Below are 18,615 nucleotides of genomic sequence, written 5' to 3' on the forward strand. Positions count from 1 at the left end.
CACCTGCCCCGCCAGCTGCGGGAGCTGCTTTAAGAGCACCCGGAGGGTTGAGGCCACACGCTGCCCTCGGCGCTCGACCCCACGCGGGGTCTGCCCCAGCGCCCCCCGCCGGGGGCTGCTGAGCTCCCCCGTGCCCCGCCGCTCCCGGGGGGCACCCAGCGCCCTCCCCGCCGGGCCCCCTGCCGCCGCCGGGGGACGCGGCCCCCAGCTCAGCCCCGGAGCAGAAAATGGCTCCGGCCTCACGGGAGGGCGGGCAGGGGGAGGCGGAGGGCGCAGCAGGGGGGACGCGGCATCAACGGCGCCTCCGCCGCTCCCCGGCGCGGGGATGCCCCGGCCTCGGCGCGTCCCGTCGGGGCGGCTGCGCCCCGCATCCCCGCGCCCCGCATCCCCGCGCCCCGCATCCCCGCGCCCCGCATCCCCGCGCCCCGCATCCCCGCACGGGGAGGGCGCGGCCGCCCGGAGCCGCTCCGCCCCTGCGCCGCCGCCGCCGCCTCGGAGCGCACCGCGGGCGCGCAGCGGGTCCCGCCCCGCCGCTGCCGCCGCCGCCGCCGCCGCCTTTGTGGCCGGGCGCCGCCCGCAGCGGGGCGGGGCGGGGCGGGGCGGGCGCTGCGCGGCGGGGCCGGCGGGCGGCGAGCCCCGGGCGCGGGCAGCCCTCGGCGGCGCCCCCGCAGGCTCCGCGCCCCCGGACCGCGGCTCGGCGGCGCGTGGATGCGCGCTCCCGCCTGCAGCGTGAGTACCGGCCGGCCGGCCGGGGGGAGGGAGCGGGGGGCAGAGCCCCCGAGGGATGCGCGGAGCCTCCGGGGGCCGGGGGCGGCCCCTCCCCGGCGCTCCCCGGGTACCGGCGGCGCAGGGCGCTCGGGGCGGGTTGGCGCCGCCGTCGCCCCCGGCCCGGCCGCGGTGCTGGGCGCAGCCCCTGGAAAATTCCGCGCCCGTTGCCGGCGCCGCGCCGCGCTCCGCGGGCACCGGCACCCGGGCGAGCCGTGGCCGGGCGCAGCCGAGCGCCGGGGGCTGCGGTCGGGGCGCTCCGCGAGCTCGGCTCCTCCCGAGCCCGGGGATGCTGCCGCCCGCCGCCGCGGCCGGGGCTTTAAACGCGGCCGGCGCCGCAGGGCCGGCGTGGCGGCTCGGGAACCCCGGCACGGCTCCGGGCTCCCCCTGCAGCCGCTGCCAGCCCCGGCCCGGGCGGCTCCGTGCCCCAGCCCGGGGCTCCCGGGAGGCCGGAGCGGGGAGGGGTCGTGCCGGGGGAAGTTCCCTGGCCGGGGGGGGATACAGGTGCTGGGCGCTTTGGGTGTGCGGGAACTCCCGTGCGGTCCCTTCATTTTGCGCATCTGGGCATTTCGGCTAAAGCCTCCGGCCACGTGCCGTCCTCGGTGTTAACCTCAGGTGCTGTGAGCAATTTTCGTCTTTGGGAAGAGATGAAATACCAAGCGCTTTCCTCCCCATTGTTCCGTGGCAGGAGAAGTGACTTAATCTTGTGGGCTTTGCTGTTACGCATCTGCTTGCTCAGATACTCGACAGGGAATGTATGCTTGCCATGGCAACCTCCACGTCGCATATTGCAGCCACTTTTTTGGAAGTAGCAAGACTCGTTAAAGAAATAGGAACAGCTTATTTCAGTACCTACGTAATCGTAGATAGATTGCGCATCCTGGAAAACATGACCTCTTTTTCAAGAATTCTAATGCTCCTTTGGGTTCATAGGTGTGTGTTTTACGGGAAGGAACGGGAGCCAGCCTCCCGGGGAGGTCATGCATTTTTCTTTTCATGCAATCCTAGTGAACAGAGGTTTCCTCGTTTTCCAGCAGTGCACGCTTATAAAACTGTATGAAATCAATGACCTTCAGGTCAAATTTCTCGGTGGGTCGTTCTAGCTTGATGTCCCTGCGAACTTTAACCTTGGTCGGTGTTTGATGCGTAAAACCGTTTTTCAGTGATGCAAACGGTGTTGTATAGACAGCTCACAGGGGAGCTTTTCTGCGCATTTTTATTATACAAACAATGTGAAAAACTTAAAACCGGCTTCACATGAAACCAATTCCTGCAGTTCCCAAAGGAGAGGCCATCACGGCTAATTGCACCCCGTGCGCCGGGTGCTTCCCAAGCCGGGCCCGGCAGCTGGGAAGCAAACGCTGCTCGCTGCGGAGCCCGGCGGGAGGCAGCTGCGGGACACGGCACGGGCACCGCTGCCACCGCTGCGGGAGCCCAGCGAAAGGAGGAGGTCAAAATTCATCACTCCTTTGTCCCACGGGAATTTATAAACGCTTCTTAACGACTGATTAAAAAATGGATCGAGTAGCAGTTGCTTACCGAACGGGATTTTGAAAGGAAGGTTGACCGTTTTCTCTGGAATATTTCAAGGCGGCAGCGTGTGCATGCTGGTAAAGCCACAAAACTTCCGATTAATGAGGAATTAATAGCCCCTGGGGCATTCGCGTCTGTACGGAGCCGTGGTGGTGTGCACGCTGATCTGAGAGCAGGCGGCAGTGATGTGAAATACAGCAGAGCACTGAACTGCATCCTGAGCCCCGAACACGGGGATCGAGGCGCCGCGGCACGCGGAGAGCAGGAGCTCGGGGGGGAGGGAGCGGGCAGCCACCCGGGGGGTGCCTCCCGGGGCTCCCCGAGTGCAGCGGATGTCTTGCCGTGCTCCAGAAATGGGGAATCTTGGTGTGCAAGACCTTTGGCTTGTGCAGGGCCGTATCCTGATGTGCTGGGCAGTCGTGGGATGGGTGGGAGACCCCTCGCTGGGGGTGTGCCAGGGAGCCCCCCATGGGCAGCCTGCACCCGGCTGCCTTGGGGTCGGACCCTCTGCAGGGGGTGCAAGGGGAAGTGTTCACCCAAAATAAGGTGTGCGACTCCTTCGGGGCCATCAAACACAGGCTGGGCCGCTGCGTCGGTGTCTGAAAGGCCGCACTGGTAGCCATGGGAGGTGCGGGGTGGGAAACTGTCCCAGAAGCGGTCTTCACAGCTACTTCACAGCATAAATGAACGGCCTCGGTGGGCGTAAGCCAAGCACAGACTGAGCACCTAAATGTTGCATTAAGCCCTGTTTAAGGATTTGCAGCAGCCACCGTGAGTCTTTGGTTTTCAGCTCAGCTCTCTCTAATTTTAGCATGGTTTCTGTAGGCTTTAATTTGCCGGCATGGCAGATTGCATCAAATCCTAGCACAAGTCCTTCAGAACTGCTAGCTTTCTGTCAGATCTCTCGCTCTTTTTTTTTTTTTTTTCCTTGGAATGCAGCAATTTGTTGATAGCAGCTAAATCCCACATGTTTTACTGTGCATCTCCATGGGGCAGATACCCGCCTGTGAGCACGAGCTGTTTGAGAGCCCTGGGAGAGGCAGAGGCGTGGTGGAAGCCCAGGAGGAAGAGCGTGGAGCTGGGCTGGGCTGGGCTGAAGGAGAGGCAGCCGCTGGCGGATCTGCAGCCGAGTGTGGGAGTGTGGAAGCAAAGGGGCAGCAGCCCCAACCAGTTCTCAGGGCGGTGTGGTGAGGTGGTGGAGCAGGGGAGGAGAGCTCTGTCGTCCCTTAGTTAATGCACTGCCTGGAGTGAAACGGATACACGGTTATGGGAGTTGAGGCCTATTGGAGGGAAGTGCTATTTTTCCAAATATTTTGCTGAGGAAAAAGAAAATGAGGGTTGGAACAAAGAGAACCTGAGGAAAGCAGGTTTATCAGCCTCCAAGCACAGGAGACGGGACAATGGGCAGAAAGAATTGGAGTCTCTCTTGGTTGGGTGAAACACAGCGACAGGGTTTATTCAGACGTGTGAAACAGTCGGGGGGGACTCCTGTGGGGCTGTGCTGGCTGTGCAATTGCCCATGATGGGAACAAACTACAGCATTTATGTCACGTCGGTTGCCAGTCGTGATTCTTTCTTGCAGCGATGTGCTTAGGGTGTAAAGGCACGCCTGTGGAATCTTTGATGCTCAGTTTATCACTGAAGCTTGATGCTTGAGAGATACGGCGTGGACTAAAAATAGAGCAATCAATACAGAGAGCTTGCAGGTATAAAATACGTTTTCAAGGAGCAGAAACAGAAATCCACGTGATCTCGGACGCTCATGCTGTGTGGTGTCTTGAACAGCATTGCATGCGTGTGTGCCCGCCGCCTGCCAGCAGTGGCGTCAGTGGGCTGCGGCCACTGCCCCCGGGTGTCGGCGCTCCCCAGGGAGAGCTGAGAGCTGGGGTTGGCTTGGAGTGGTTTTCAGCTGCTGGCTTGAAAATACTGCTTTGTTGTTGTCTTCATTTGAACTTTTAGAAATTTGACTTCAATTGAGTTAGGGAAACTTGAAAGAAGCATGGCATGCCAGACCCTGCTCTTGGAGGGACCCACTTCTGTAATGAATTCACATTTTTTTTGTGTTAGGGGCCACGTGGGAGACCATCACCACTGTCCTCCCTTGCTCTCATGGGTGCTCTTTCATCACTACCTGGCGCTGGCTCTCGACTGGGTGCGTTGGTCAGGCAGGGGCTGCTCTTTTCCCCGGGGGACGCTTGGTGAGATGTTCACAGCACCTGCGGGGCAGCTTCCCTTCATCACTGCCATAAAACCTGCTCAAGGTGTTGGCTGAGTGGTGACGAAGTCTCTTTGGTTTAATTTTGCCTTGGTATGCCGATGGAGCCACATGGTGCGTGTGTTAGGTGTTCCCATCTCTAGGTGCACCGGAGCCTGAGCTGTTGTTACAATGAGAATTCTTAAATTTTAAAGCCTGAGTACTAAATTGGTAGCTTTCAGCAGTTCTCTAATTATGTGAGACATTTTTTGTACTTAACAAATGGTTCTTATTCTTGCCAGCACTTCAGCCCGGTGTTCTAGGACTTGTGGGTGTCAGGGAACAGAACATATTTCTGTGTCTGTGAATATGATCCCACACGTTGTCTTAAGTGGGAAAATGTTCGCAGCCCTTATATGGTGAGGGATTTTTTCCTAACGCCAGCAGTGCCTTCTCCTGCAGCAATAATGCAGTTTTATCTCCCCGGTGCTTTGTAGGCTGGGTATTGATTGCGAAGCAGAAGTACGAAGTGGTCTGTCTCTTTTCCTGGCAAAAATATCTCGCAGTGTAACCTGCTCCATGGCCTTGCAAACTGCACAGGAAGTGTTTTTTAAAAATGGTTGGTGCTTTTTGGCAGCTGGTAGGTGTATAGACGCTCCATAGAGGAGCACCTGTGAGCAGCAAGGGTGCTGGTACTTACTTGCCAGGCATCGTGCATCTCTTCTTTATCTTTGCTGGGCGTTTGCATGCTCCTCCTCGTGCTCAGCCATTTCAGCAGCAGAGTTGCAGCCTCCCAGCTGCATGGACAGGCGGACACTGTAGAGGAAGGCAGGATGTCTGCTTGTCATGGCACAGTGACGTGCTGCACAACGTCATGTGGTTTTCAGGGATGTACCAGGAGGTATCTTGCCATGCTATGCAGTGAGATGATGAGATAAATGAGTTACTCGAGTACTGTGTGATGTTCTGAGTGAATGCTGGGGACAGGCTGGTTACAAATTCATGAAAATGTGAAAAAAAAAGACGAGGAGTTCTTTACGATGATAGAAGAGCAGAATGACCCTCAAAGGGATTTGGGGGGGAAATACTCATTTTTGCTTCTTGCCTTCCTGCTGAGTGACATAACACCCCAGAATGTTTGGCTTGTACCAGAAGGTTTTGTAATGCTTGTGGTTACATGCAGGAGGAGGAGGAGGAGGAGGAGGAGTGGGCTTCATCCCCGCTGGTTGCTGGGAAAGCCAGAGGCTGAGGCTGGGTGAGCGATGCTGTCTCATGGGCTGTCATGACCACTTAATTTGGAGGGGCTGTGCAACTTGGTTCCTTCCTGGGCAGGCACATGGCGAGAAGGGGAGGGGATGGCCCAGTACAGAGGAGTGGGGATCCACAGAGATCTGCCATTATAGTTATATTAATAAAGTTATATTTAAAAAGTTAATAAAGTTATATTAATAACTTTCCAACATTTAATAATATTTTGAAAGGGCTACAACCGAGCAAAACTTATTTATTTACACAAGAGAGTGTTGGAGTGTTTAAGATGGGGCTTACACATCGAAACAAATTGGGTCAGGAATGCTATCAACGCCTATGATTTCTAGTATCTTCTTGGTGTGACAGCTAAGCAGATCCATCCTTTGCTTTCTGAAAGGAAGAAGCAATGGGAATTTCAAGATGGTATTGATGCTGATATTTTCAAACAGCATTTTTTACCAATACTTAACAGAATAACAGTTTATGTGAGAGGTGCTAGGACATAGGCACCTTGTATTTGTAACCACATAGTGATACAGACTATTTAACCACCAGGTTTGTGGTGTACAAATGTCACCTAGAGCAGAGCACCTCTTCTCTTCTCTTCTCTTCTCTTCTCTTCTCTTCTCTTCTCTTCTCTTCTCTTCTCTTCTCTTCTCTTCTCTTCTCTTCTCTTCTCTTCTCTTCTCTTCTCTTCTCTTCTCATTTATTTGTAAGAATAGTGCCATAAAATGTGGTTTTCTTTATTCATAATTTCACGGATGCAGAGGCTGCTGCAGTATTTTTCTAAGTACTGGAGGATTTTCTCTAGTAAAGCCTCATTTCAGGATTCCTACAGAAGTATGTGTGAAAGGGTGCACTAAAAATGAGCACTGAAATGCTTGCCTGTGTTAGCACATCAGCTTTTAAATATGTGCACAGAAACCCCTTTAAAGTAGGTATTTCTGTGCATTTTCCAAGGCTAACTGGTGCCTGAGTTTTTATTCTGCCAGGGAAAGGCACTCTTTTTAATGGAATGTCATTAACACTCTGCTGCTGGATGATCATTTCCATTTATAATAGCAACAATATGTTAACTTCGACAAGTTAAAAATTAAGACCATGGAACTGCCAGTCAGAGCAAAAGGGCTGCTGGCATTCTTTAATCAGAGCTGCTATTTTTATGTGGACAGATTTAGCATAAATAGGTGTGATGCGAAGTGTCACACCACATTTAGCCCTTGTCCAAGACATCTTAGTTCTGGAATGGCTCTCTTTGTATTTCTCGATTAATCATTATCCGTGGGGAGGGGGGAAAAAATCTGGTTTTATCATTTGCTTCCTCCCTGCCCCCACCCCAGTTGTTCTTCCATTTAACTGAGTTTGTGTGAAACAGCAAAGAAAAGGGTTTCCAATACAGTTAAGTGATTGCCCTGCTTGCACAGTGCATGTTTCATGCGATAACTTAAAGGGCTGCTTAATTTATGGCAAATCTGAAGCACGTGGAGCTAAATGGGATTACATTGGTTGTCGCTGGGTTTGGCTCCAGTCCATAGCTGCCTTTAGAAACATTGAGGTCTACATGCCTCATTCAGAATACGGTACTTGAGCATACTCCTAGGGTTTCTTTGTTGCCTTATACAGTGATGTATAAGGTAGGTTTTGTTTTGCTTTGTTTTTCCACGTTTCAATATTACAAATTCTTTCTTAGCAGAAAGACTCTTCTGCGGTCGTCTTTCTCACCTCCGATGCCACTCCTGCCCCTTTACCTCCTCAACCTCTGCCTGACAACAGGAAACGAACTAAGGGCAAGAGCAGTGAGAAAGGAGGTTTGGGGGTTCTCAGGACTTGCACCTTCTTCTGTGCAACTCCTGCAATTGGTATAATTGGTAGATTTGGTTATTATATCATTACATTTTAATAGATTGCTATTATATATATAATGATATAATTAGTAGATTTAGTTAAAGCAGAAAAAGCTCTTCTGTGTTGGCTGTCAGATTAGTCTGAGATTAGATAAATCTTAATTACTCTTGCTAGGTTTGATCCTGACTAGTCATACTAAACTTATTGTAATAAGTTATGGGGTTACTTGCAGAGAAACTGAGTGTTGGGATCAATGTCTTGTGTTGTCAGAAATTGTTCTCTGATATCCTGTTGGTCTGAAGCCCCTGTTGCACTGGAGATGCTGAAGAGCTGAACCCACCTTGTCCTCTCTGGGCTACTCGGGTTTCGGTAGATATGTATCATGTCTGCCCCAGCTCGTCTCTCTTATGACCTACTTAGTCACTCTTCACAGAAAAGTCCATACCCTTGCCCATCCTTTTAGCCCTGTTTTGAGCATTTTCCTTTCTACTTCAATGAGGGGACCATTTTTTATAGCTTTAGAATAGCTCTCAGAAACTTGAAAGAAAACTAAATTGTGTCCTTCCAGAAATACTCTGCATTTTTCTAGTCCATTAGTCTGAATGCGCTGACTTTGGCAGCATGGGGTGAACAGCATGAAAAAACATAGCCGGTATTAATAGAAATATAAGATTAACAGAATACAATGAGTTTGTTCTTGTTAAGAAATGCTTACCTAAAATACAATACCCTTTTAAGAAGAAGTTCATAGTTGACAAGAAAGAAAAAAGAGATCATTATCTTTGTAATGAACTGATAAGTCTGAATATTAAATCATCTACAGAAGCTACCTCTCAGCTTTTACCCATCCTCTTTCTCTAACTACTTTACAGCAGAGAACTTGCCTTCTTCTTTCTGTAGGGCTAAGGAAAAGCACTTTAGCACTGAGTATTCTTGGCCTATTCTTGGCCCTTGTCTCTAGTGCACAATCTGTATATGTTTTCCTATATAAATGCATATGTCTATATAAAATACAGATTCATATAAATAAACATTTTAATTCACCCTGATCACAGGGATTGCTCCATAATCATCATCTATTCTCACAATAGCAGTGCACCTGGAAACTTTCAAGCAGCAAGCAGAATGGAAAGCATTAAGGAGTTATTTGAGTTTTCTAAAACCTTCAGCATGGTGGTGGTGTTGTCAGGGCTTAATTTTTACCTCCTGTGGGTTCCTGGTCCCCCCTGAAGGATGCATACTGGAATAATTTGTGCTGGAACAGATTAAGCTGGAAATGGAGTGAGCAGATTATGTTTTGGGTGATGCATGCGTTTCTGGTCCTCAAACATACTTGGTTGTAGGCAATGCATGAAGTCAATGACTCCATGAAGAACGGTGAAACCAAGCAGCACAATAAAGAAATTTGGGAGCCAGATAGCTTCTTCCTCCAAGTCAGAAGAGAATTAGTGTTCCTTATTACTTTACTGCAGAAAAGAAGGACAAAGTACATGTACGTGGGTCTTCCTGGCATCCAGCAGATAATGCCCATAGGCTCGCGGTGAAATGGGAACGTTGAACTGAAATCCTGCGTGTCCTGCTGTCCCTCCTGAGTGACGTTTTTGCAGGAGCTTCATAGTCTCACAGACTGGTTTGGCGTGGAAGGGACCTCAAAGCCCCACCTTGGCCCCCTTGCCATGGTCAGGGCCCCCTGTCCCCAGCCCAGGCTGCCCAAATCCCCCCAGCCTGGCCTTGGGCACTGCCAGAGATGGGGCACCCACACCTCCCCTGGGCAGCCTGGGCCAGGCCTCACCGCCCTCACGGTGAAGGATTTCTTGCTAATATCTAATCTAAATCTACCATCTTTTAGTTTAAAACTATTATTCCTCGTCCTATCCCTACACAGCCTGACAGAGTCCCTCCCCGTCTCTCCTGCAGCCCCCTTTAGGCACTGAAGGCTGCCGTGAGGCCTCCCCAGAGCCTTCTCCTCTCCAGACCGAACTCCCCAGCTCGCTCAGCTGCCTTCATGCCTCGTTGCCACCTCAGGCCGGTCAACGAGCAGCTCGATTCTTCCTGTGAGCCCCTGGCCCAGCAGCCTTGAGCCACCATCGGCCGTGCTGCTGGCAGCTCCCCAGGCCCGGAGGGAAGCGAGCACCTCTGGGTGCTTGCCCTCAGCTCGACAGGATGAGGGCTGCGCATGAGGCGTGGGGCTGGCTGCCGGCAGGAGAAGCTGTTACCTCCGCAGGAGCTGCCTGGATGGGCTTTGCAAAGCCGCAGAGTGGTGGTAACTTTTGGCTTTTTCAGGTTTGCCCAGAATTTCTGACTCATCTATATAGTGTTTTAGAGAAAGCACAGTGTGGAGGTAGAGGTGACATTTTTTCTCAGACCAGCTAGCACAAATGCAAAATAGAGCTTTTCAGGCACACCACGAGTTTTCCAGACCTGCTCTTTGGTTCTTTGCTCTGTGAAGCTTGCACATCAGCCAAGCTGTATGTCCTGAACTGAGTTCTTCCAGTTTATAACTGCTCCCCTGATAAATATTTTCTTCTCAGGACTGTTAAGACTAGGCGGGAAGAAACACAATTCTCTGCCTAGGACACTAGTTTTTTTATGCTCTCCCATTCGGAAACATGCTGGCCCTTTTAAAGCAGCAGAGCACCGTGATTTTCCGTGGGGTGGCCATACCACCAGCTGCAAGCTTTCTCCCACCTCCCTGAAAACCCAGGTGGATTTGAAGAAGAGGTCAGCCTCTGGAACAGGAGGTTGTAATGCTGTAATGTGCCTTCGGGAGCCCCATCGCCGCGAGCAGGAGACTTGCGGGGCACAGGGCAGCCATGCGGGCTCGGGCAGCAGCTGCAGGTACCTGCAGGAGCATGGGGACTCGTACAGAGAGTCAGGCTGCCCTCCAAGGCTATCAGCAGCGCTCAGTATCCAGCCGTGTCCTTTGAACAAGGATGAGAAAGCAGACGGGGGGAGCTGCTCACGGAGTATCATCCACCCTGTGCACTGAAACAGCTGCTCTGCGGGAAAATTAGTGTGAGATCGTGTGGTTAAAGGTGATGTAATAGAAGCGCACGGCAAGACTGCATCGATGCAGAAGGAGCATTCATTCTGTGATGCTGTAAAGCTTGACATTGACTGCCTCTACGATCTTGTAACAAGCACTTTCCACATGCGGAAATGGGGAACGTCAGTATTATTATTTTGTATCTAGTATCTGTTGCTGTCTTCTAAAAATACACACCTCACAATTCCGTAATGCATTTAATAACTGATATATTTCCTTCCAGTCACGTGACCCTTAGAGTTTTACAGTACCAGCTGAGCACTGAGGGGCCAACCACGTTTGCTTTTAGAACTTACAACGATTTCTTTTTTTAACCTTTATTGTAATTAAATTTCATCCAACTCTGCCCCAAGAAAACACAGAGAAATGTTTGAGACTTTTTTTTTTTTTGCTATGACTTCCAAGGTACCCTCTGCATTATTTTCTGACCAGTGAGGACTGCATATTTATAGCTGAGAGCCAAAATCAGCCCAAACCTGCAATGAGAAACAGTTTAGTGTAATGCTGGCAGCATACACAGAGCTAGCATTTTTAACTAGTAAGTGTTAACAACCTTGCTTTCTGTTGAGTGCAGGCTTTGTGTGCTGCACAGCAGGTTTGTGGAGGATACTGAAAAAGTGAAGCAAGAAGCTCTTGCCAAGCCACAGCAGAAATGATGAGCCACAAACCCCTTGACCATCCCGGTTTCAGGACAGGGATGCAGATGGCTTTTGGGGATGCACGGTGTACAACCCATAGGTGGCCTGCCCACCAGTTTCAGGAGGCAAAACAGCCTCTGGCTGGTGGTGCTGCAGGTGCTGCACTGCATCCCATGGCTGCCTCCGGGGAGGGATGGAGAGAGTACTTGGAAACTGTATGGTGGAAAAAGCTATTAGTGTTAAGGCACTTTCTCTTGTTTTCAGCTGTGAACTGTAATTTAGTATGATTATTTGTTTCCTAATAAATTGTGTGTAGCTCATCTCAACATCAAAACACATTAAGCTTTTTGCTCTGATGTCTGTTACGCAGGCTAATTTAATTCATCTTGGGAAAGGAGTCTATGACCAGATGCACGAGATTTGACTCCAAGATATCATGCAGCTTGTTCTTTCTATCTGGATATACCCAGAAGGTCAAATCCTGCTTGTTTCTATCCTCATAATTTAATCAAAGTCAAGAGAGCTCCATAGGTCTATTCATATGAAAGTATATTCGTTTTTGATATCGAAGCAGTATGGAGGGTACTGAACATCAGGTAAAGGTGGTAGCACACGAATGAACTGACAAGAAAGCCATCCACTGATGTTTGTCTTACAAAAGCTTCCAGTGTTTCAGCTGGAGTGGCTACTATTTAGCTAATAGAATTAAAATAAGGATTTTAAATTTAAATGGAATTAAAATACAATGTGGTGACTACTGACAACATTTAACTGAGGATATAACATGAATGCTTATTGCTAATTAGTGAATGAAAAAAGCTTATTAGCAATCTACATCGTGACGTTATTCTGGAGATGAGGATGTGGTTTGTTACTAAAACTACTCTGAAGGCAAAGATAGTCCACAGCTAAACATAACTTAAGGTCATTCTCCTACATTTTATCTCTCTAGTTTTCCGCTCTTTCTACTTATTTTTCCAAATTGCGATAGGACGAGTTCTGCTTTATTTCCATAGTAACTTGGTGTTGAGTTAGCGCGCGCATGTGGAACAGGCGTTGGTCCTGCATCTCCCGCGCGTCAGCGATGCGGGCGTTCGGCTCCCCATGGGAGTCGTGGCTGCCACCACACCAGCTCACCATGCCAGGCATGCTGTCCTCTCGCTGCTTTTGCCTTCCCAGCAAACCCAGCTTTTTTTGTACGATTTCTTTTCTCCTGCAGACGTTTTTTAGTGTTTCCTGAGCCATCTCTGCCTGTTTAGTCTTTATTTTACATACACCGCCTTGCGTTATGGCTTTACATGCTGGAGGAGGCAGGTGGGGAGAGCTGGCCTTTGGGGCTGCACTGCTTTAAAACACACCCAAGAGCCGTTGGGCTGGAAAACTGGCATTGCTGGGAGCAGAGCAGGGCCTTGCGGGGTTGAGCAGTGCCCGGGCAGGGACATCAGCGTTGCTTCACCACCGCCTTCCAACCGCCCTGGTCTTGCCTGCCTTGTGCCCACCCTGGCCCGACAGCGTTTGCGGATGCATTTTGCTTGGTTTAACACCCACCCTGCAAAGATATCCTGTGTCAGTATCTGTGTCGCGTTCTTCTCGGGGAAGAAAATAGAGCTGCAGGGCGCTGCGCTGCATCCTCACAGGTTCTCCTCCGCACGCCGAACACAGCCACGCAGGGACAGAACGGGCCGACAACTTCGGTGGTTGCACGGTAGAATAATTTATAAACATGAGCCCTTACAGAACAGCACGCCAAGAAAGAAACACAGGTCTTTTGTAATATCGATAGTGATTTTGTAATTGATTTCCTGGAACACAGCTTTTAATTGTGTGATATTTTAGTGTCCTATATCTTTGTGTTGTTGTATTTGTCAACAAGATGAGCAAAAGCCGTATTTATTTGTAGTCGCTTTCAGAGTCGTTTAACAATGTACGTTTAACAAAATGCAGTGGATAGAAAGCCAACTTCAGCTGCAGTTCTACAACACAAAGTTAATCAAATTCTATGGGGGGGCTCAGTTAAGTTGCTGGAATAACCTCTGCAGGCTCTGTATGGGCATATTGTTGAATATATTTAATTTTTATATTTTGTGCTGAATGTTGCTGGTTTCATTGCATCTAGGATCTGCTGCCTCGCTCATTTACACTTCCCTTTCGGGAGTGCAAATCCAGTTTTTTCTTTGGAGTTAGCACTTAAATGCAGGTGTGTAATTCACAGTGAGGGGGGGTGTATGGAATCAAAGCGAGCAGAAAGCGGGCTGCAGGCAGCCCGTGAGCTGCAGAAGGCAGGTTCTGGTTTCCTTGTCTGTACCAAATGCTGGGGGTTTCTCACTCAAGGTGACACAGGAGGCAGAACTGAATTCCCTGCTTTCATGTGCAGACCTCCAGTTCCATGAGAGCTCAGCTCTCACCAGCAGACCTCGTGGCAGGAGCCGTGGGATGGCGTGGAGGCTCGGGACTGGGGTGCCCCAGAACAGAAGTTGAATGTCCTCATGTCCTACAGCCAGTCCTTCGTTAGCCTGAGCAAACCGGGCGTCTCACGTGTGGTTGTGAGCTCCAGCACAGGTCTCACAGAAGTTCAGGCTGTTTTGTAGGCGCACACAAATGACCCAGCGCTACAGAGCAGAAAGGGCTCCTGTGTGACTTCATCTGGGCTTGTGTAGCCATGCTGGTAACACACAGGCAGTAGGATAAATGCAGAGCCCCAGACCACTGTACCACTTTGAAGGCCAACAGCCATGTAAGACATTGAGATGTCCTGTGTAAAGAATTCATAAATGACTTTCAAATGACCGATTCCTCTGTTGTGTTTTTATTAGCCCTGTGCAGTATGCTAATACAAGAGAAATAATGCCTTTTGTTTTGTTATTGCTGTTTATCTGGGGGTTTTCACTTGTTTTTGCAAGCGTGTATGATGTCCTAATTCTTGACAATTGTAAGAGAAGTCCCAAGTAACTTAATGCTTCTTCTAAAACCACTGAGGGAAAGCTAGAAAATTATGAGTCACTTCATGCTTTCGGAATCACGAACAAACTGGAACCTGATCCAAAGGTTCACAGAGTTCACTAACACCTGCATTAACTTGTATGAGATTTGAATCAGGCTGCCAATACTTACTTGTTTAGCGCAGCTTTATCAGAGGTTTCATTCTGGACAGAGCTAAATACAGCTCTTTGACAAAACCTATATTTGTACTTGAGATAGTGCATAGTGTAATGGAAGTATAAAAATACTGGTAAGAGATCATTCTGAGTTGCTTTTCGCTGTTTCAAAAAGCTATTCTGCACAGTGTCATGCCCAGTTTCTCCTAATAATATTTCAGGGTTTACCCCAAAATTTTGTTTTGAACCACTGGTTAGTACCCTGTTCTTATGAAATCCAGTATTGTTTGCCGGTTGTGTGTGGAGAAGTAAATTGTGTTTTCTTAACCAGATTATATTGATTTTCAGCAAAAATGGCAGTAAAAGAGGAAAAAATAAAGAGTGGAGAGGCAGGCGGAGAGGCCTCTCTCTGGAGAGGCAAGGAAACGAAGGGAGAGCTGTCCAGAGAGGCCCAGCAGCCCTTGGTGCCTGCCAGGCATCCCTCCGGGAAGGGAGAGTGTGCACTGGTGGTGCTTCCAAAGAGTTTCTGCACCGTCTGAGGTCCATAAAGTCCTCGCCCACTGTCTTTGTGGGAACTTTGCATAGATTAGCTTGTTTGCTAATGCTACTGCTAGGGGAGAAGTCTAAAAGCTTCGTAATTGGATTTTTTTGTTCTTTACATAACAGCAGGAATTCTTTTATGCACCAAATAAAGAGTTGTGTTATTTGCCAGCACTAACCATAACGGATTAAAATAGCAGCACAGGCCACTTATTCTGAGAGGGAGAAGCATTAGAACTGTATCTTTTGCTGAAAGGTGAGCAGCAAAATCATCTGGAACGTATTGACGAGGACCTTAGCTTTAATGAACACTTCCACTGCTCTTGCTTCAGCCATGCTCAGCCTCATAGATGGTGTCGCACTTTGTCTCTGAAACGCCAAAGTCTGTGTAATGTGGGCTGGTTTTTTGCGTGCGTGTGATTTTTTTAAAGGAAAAATCTAAAATAAACAAAAAGATTGAAAACAATTAACATTTTGTAGCCAAACAAAAATAACATTAGTTATTTTTAACGCTTTATATTCTAATTAGTTTTGTAGAGTATGACCCACAGTGAGTTATGGAATTAGTTGTGGTGGCTTTGTGAAATCCTGGAACAGCATTGCCTTACCTATGAAAAGAGCAAAAGACCTTGCCATAATCTGCCCTTATGAAGAAATGTCTTAAAACACATGTAAAAATTCAAAAATCTTAACTTTGGACAGGTAGATAGGAATAATAATCTCATAATTTTAGTGTATGGCATCCTCTAGGAGCTGAGAAGTAAAAGCACCCGTTTTGGTGTGCTTGGGTTAGGAATATTGGATTAGACACTGCCCGTGTGAATCAGGAGTCACCCGTGATACCTGTCCTTGCTTTGAGAAGTCTCTGAGTGTAAGTCTGTGCCTGGTGTCTACTTGATGGCAGAGACCGACACGCTGTGCCCTAGCAGTCACTGCTCTTTCCTGGGAGTGACAAACGGTGGTCCTCCGTGTGAGCCAAAGCGTGTTGTTGGCCTGGTGGCCATAAGCCTTTCTGCATAAGGCGGCCTGTCTCCTCCTTTTGATTTCCCTTTTAATACTAATTATGAGCCAGATTGTTCACTGATCATTTGAGCCAGTCCCCTCTTCAGGCACAGTAACAGCTCAGATGCGACCAAGGTTCATGCTGCTTTAATTTGCAGCTTCATTTCACCTGGGACAGTGCCTAGATCAACCCGAGTCTGGCTCCCAGAGCCCTGGAGACTTACAGATGAGGCAGTAAGTAACTTATGAAAATGATTAAATAAAGGTGGCATGTCTAGGCCAAGATGGGCAGGCATTATGATGGGGTAATTCATCTTTACCATTTGCCAGTCTTTGATGGATTATTTCAGAAAGGCTTTCCTCTCTGGGAACAGGAGGCAGACAGGAGCGCCCAGGAATCCCATAGTCTGCTGAAGATCAGCACTCAGTTTGCAAGCTGCAGGTGCTTAGCATCCCAGTGCAAATATTTCAGTTTTTACACTAGTGGTTTTGTGTGTGTTGCCTCCCCCTTCCTTGTGTACTAACACAGTACTCGGTGAAGAAACAGGCAGAGAGGCAGTGGCAGAGGACAAAGGGTGGTTTTCCTCCAGGTTGTATGTGCCCTTTCTCCTGTGAAGCCATCTACTTAATGATTAAATTGTTTCATTTGAAGTTCATGTATAGTAGCAAGTTTTTGCTTTTATTGCAGTCAACATTAAAGCTTGAATTCACCTACATGGGTTGTGAAGGCTTCCGTGAAATGTGTGCAGAGTGATCTGGAAAGATAATTGCTCACTTGGTTAATGCTTGTGCTGCAGGACCATGCTCCAGGTAGGCAGCGTTTGTTCTCACTCCTCTTTAGAGAAAAGAAAGATAAGGAAAATCTGGCAGGTTCTGTCAGCTCTCGTGGAATAAAGCCATGGAGTGACGGTTGTCGTCTTGCCTACGCTGTTGTGCTGTCATATCCATTTCCCTGACCTTTTATCTCAGCCTTCTTCAACAGGAAAGCATTTTGAACCATGAGAAACCTTACAGTTGTGGGAAACCCTTGAAGCTTTGCCAATAAATTATAATAGATGGTAGTTGAATCTTTTCAGTATTTTTAAATGCCGTGTTCATTTCTTGATTAGTGATTCAGAGCTGCATTCCACTCTTCTTCATCCCGACGTGTGCTCATTTGTATTACTTTTCTTAGGTTGGCATTCTTGTCCCTCTTGTCTGCGTGGATGCTGGAGCAGCGTTCAGACACCTTTCAACAGCATCGTTAAGCTCCTGGATAAGTCAGAGCTCGTTTCAAAGCTGGGAGCGCAATGAATAAATATTTTAGAAATCTGAACATGCACCTTCAGCAGTAGTTTATTTTCTTTGAATTTATATTACCATCAGAGGGCACTTATCTGTAAAGTTATTTTGGATTCTTACCATCAGTTGGATTGTTTGGGGCTTGGTCAGAACGACCTTTGTTTATTGACGGCATATTCCTTTGGGAAGTTGAATGGGAGTTTTACTGGTCCTTTTAAGTGGACGGTGTCGCAAGGGTAAGATTTAACCGAAGGCCAGCCATTTTACATAATCTGGGCCCTTTCACCCTAAAATGACAGTCCTGCCAGCCCTGGTCCCCCAGGGAGCACGGCGGGGTGCCCCTGTGCAGCGCTGGGCACCCAGCTGCAGCCCTGTGCCAGGCACCTCGTGCCGAGCTGGACCGGCCTCAAGGGAGCTGCTTTGCCCTTTCCCTGCTCTCTGCTATTAAAAATAATCATTTCTAATCTTAAAGATTTTACTCAAGTGACATTTTACCCTGACAAGATCCTCTTGAGAGATGAACTTAGCGTCTTTGGATCAGCAGATGAGGGGGAAAGTGAACCAAAATCAGCGGTGTAATATTTAACCATACTTTAAATGTCATTTGTGGACCAATATAATTTACTATTGCAATTAAGATACCTGTAGTATTCTTAATAATGGACTTCTTACAAACTTAACTATTTGTTAATGTAAAACATTTAAACAACTTGAAGAGTAATCCTCAGCTGTTATAATCATCTCTGCAAGACTTTATTGATTTTCATAATTGACAACAATACTTCTAGTTTAACGGTTTTAAAAAATGTTCTTCCAAGTTTTGATAGAAGGAAACTTTCTCATAGGGAAAGTGAAATGCCATAAAACCCATGTTATTAAGTCCTCTGAGTAAATGAATTTAATTTCACTTGTTGCGTTTGTTAAGCACAGCCATGCAAAGCAATTAATCTTCCTACTCACGCATACAGTATTTATTTTAGCTGATGAATCTCTAAGGAAGAGGTCAGAGACATGTCCGCATCTTCTGTGGCTTTGTGAAAGACAAATACATACAGTTAAAAAGAATTACAGAAGGGAGGACATCAATAACTGTGTCCTTCATCTTTCTGGGCAAAAACACACTGAAAGAGAAACTCTTCTTTAGGAGAAGGACTGTGATAATCAGCCCAAGGATGATATTTAAGCTTCTTTGAATATTCCTATTCACTTTCCTCTCAAGCTAAGTGGATGTGTCTTATCTGCTGTACAGTCGCAATTAATGAGAAACCTATAGCCCTGTTCGGCACGTCTGAGCATTTTTCACTGCTTTTAATTGACTTATCCAGCATCTAGTGTGACTTGATGGATTTGGATGGTTTCCTTTAGTCCCTGCCCTTTGAACATTTCTTTTTCTGCTAACATTTCACATTTGAGGTTTAATCTCTT

At 48.3% G+C, this 18,615-nt stretch overlaps 1 protein-coding gene across 4 annotated transcripts in view; it reads left to right on the top strand.

Moving 5' to 3' along the window:
- Positions 1 to 621: 621 nt before the first annotated feature.
- Positions 622 to 18,615, top strand: part of LRRC7 (leucine rich repeat containing 7) — a 156,947-nt gene continuing 138,953 nt past the window's right edge. For 3 of the 4 annotated variants that reach the window (XR_004781423.2, XM_035564492.2, XM_035564491.2), the window contains exon 1: positions 622 to 729. The gene's annotated coding sequence lies outside the window, so the exon portion shown is untranslated. The remainder of the gene's footprint in view (positions 730 to 18,615) is intronic. The other variant, XM_050712363.1, reaches the window with a different exon arrangement.

This window comes from Cygnus atratus, chromosome 8, assembly GCF_013377495.2.
Source record: "Cygnus atratus isolate AKBS03 ecotype Queensland, Australia chromosome 8, CAtr_DNAZoo_HiC_assembly, whole genome shotgun sequence".
Classification (NCBI taxonomy): Eukaryota; Metazoa; Chordata; class Aves; order Anseriformes; family Anatidae; genus Cygnus; species Cygnus atratus.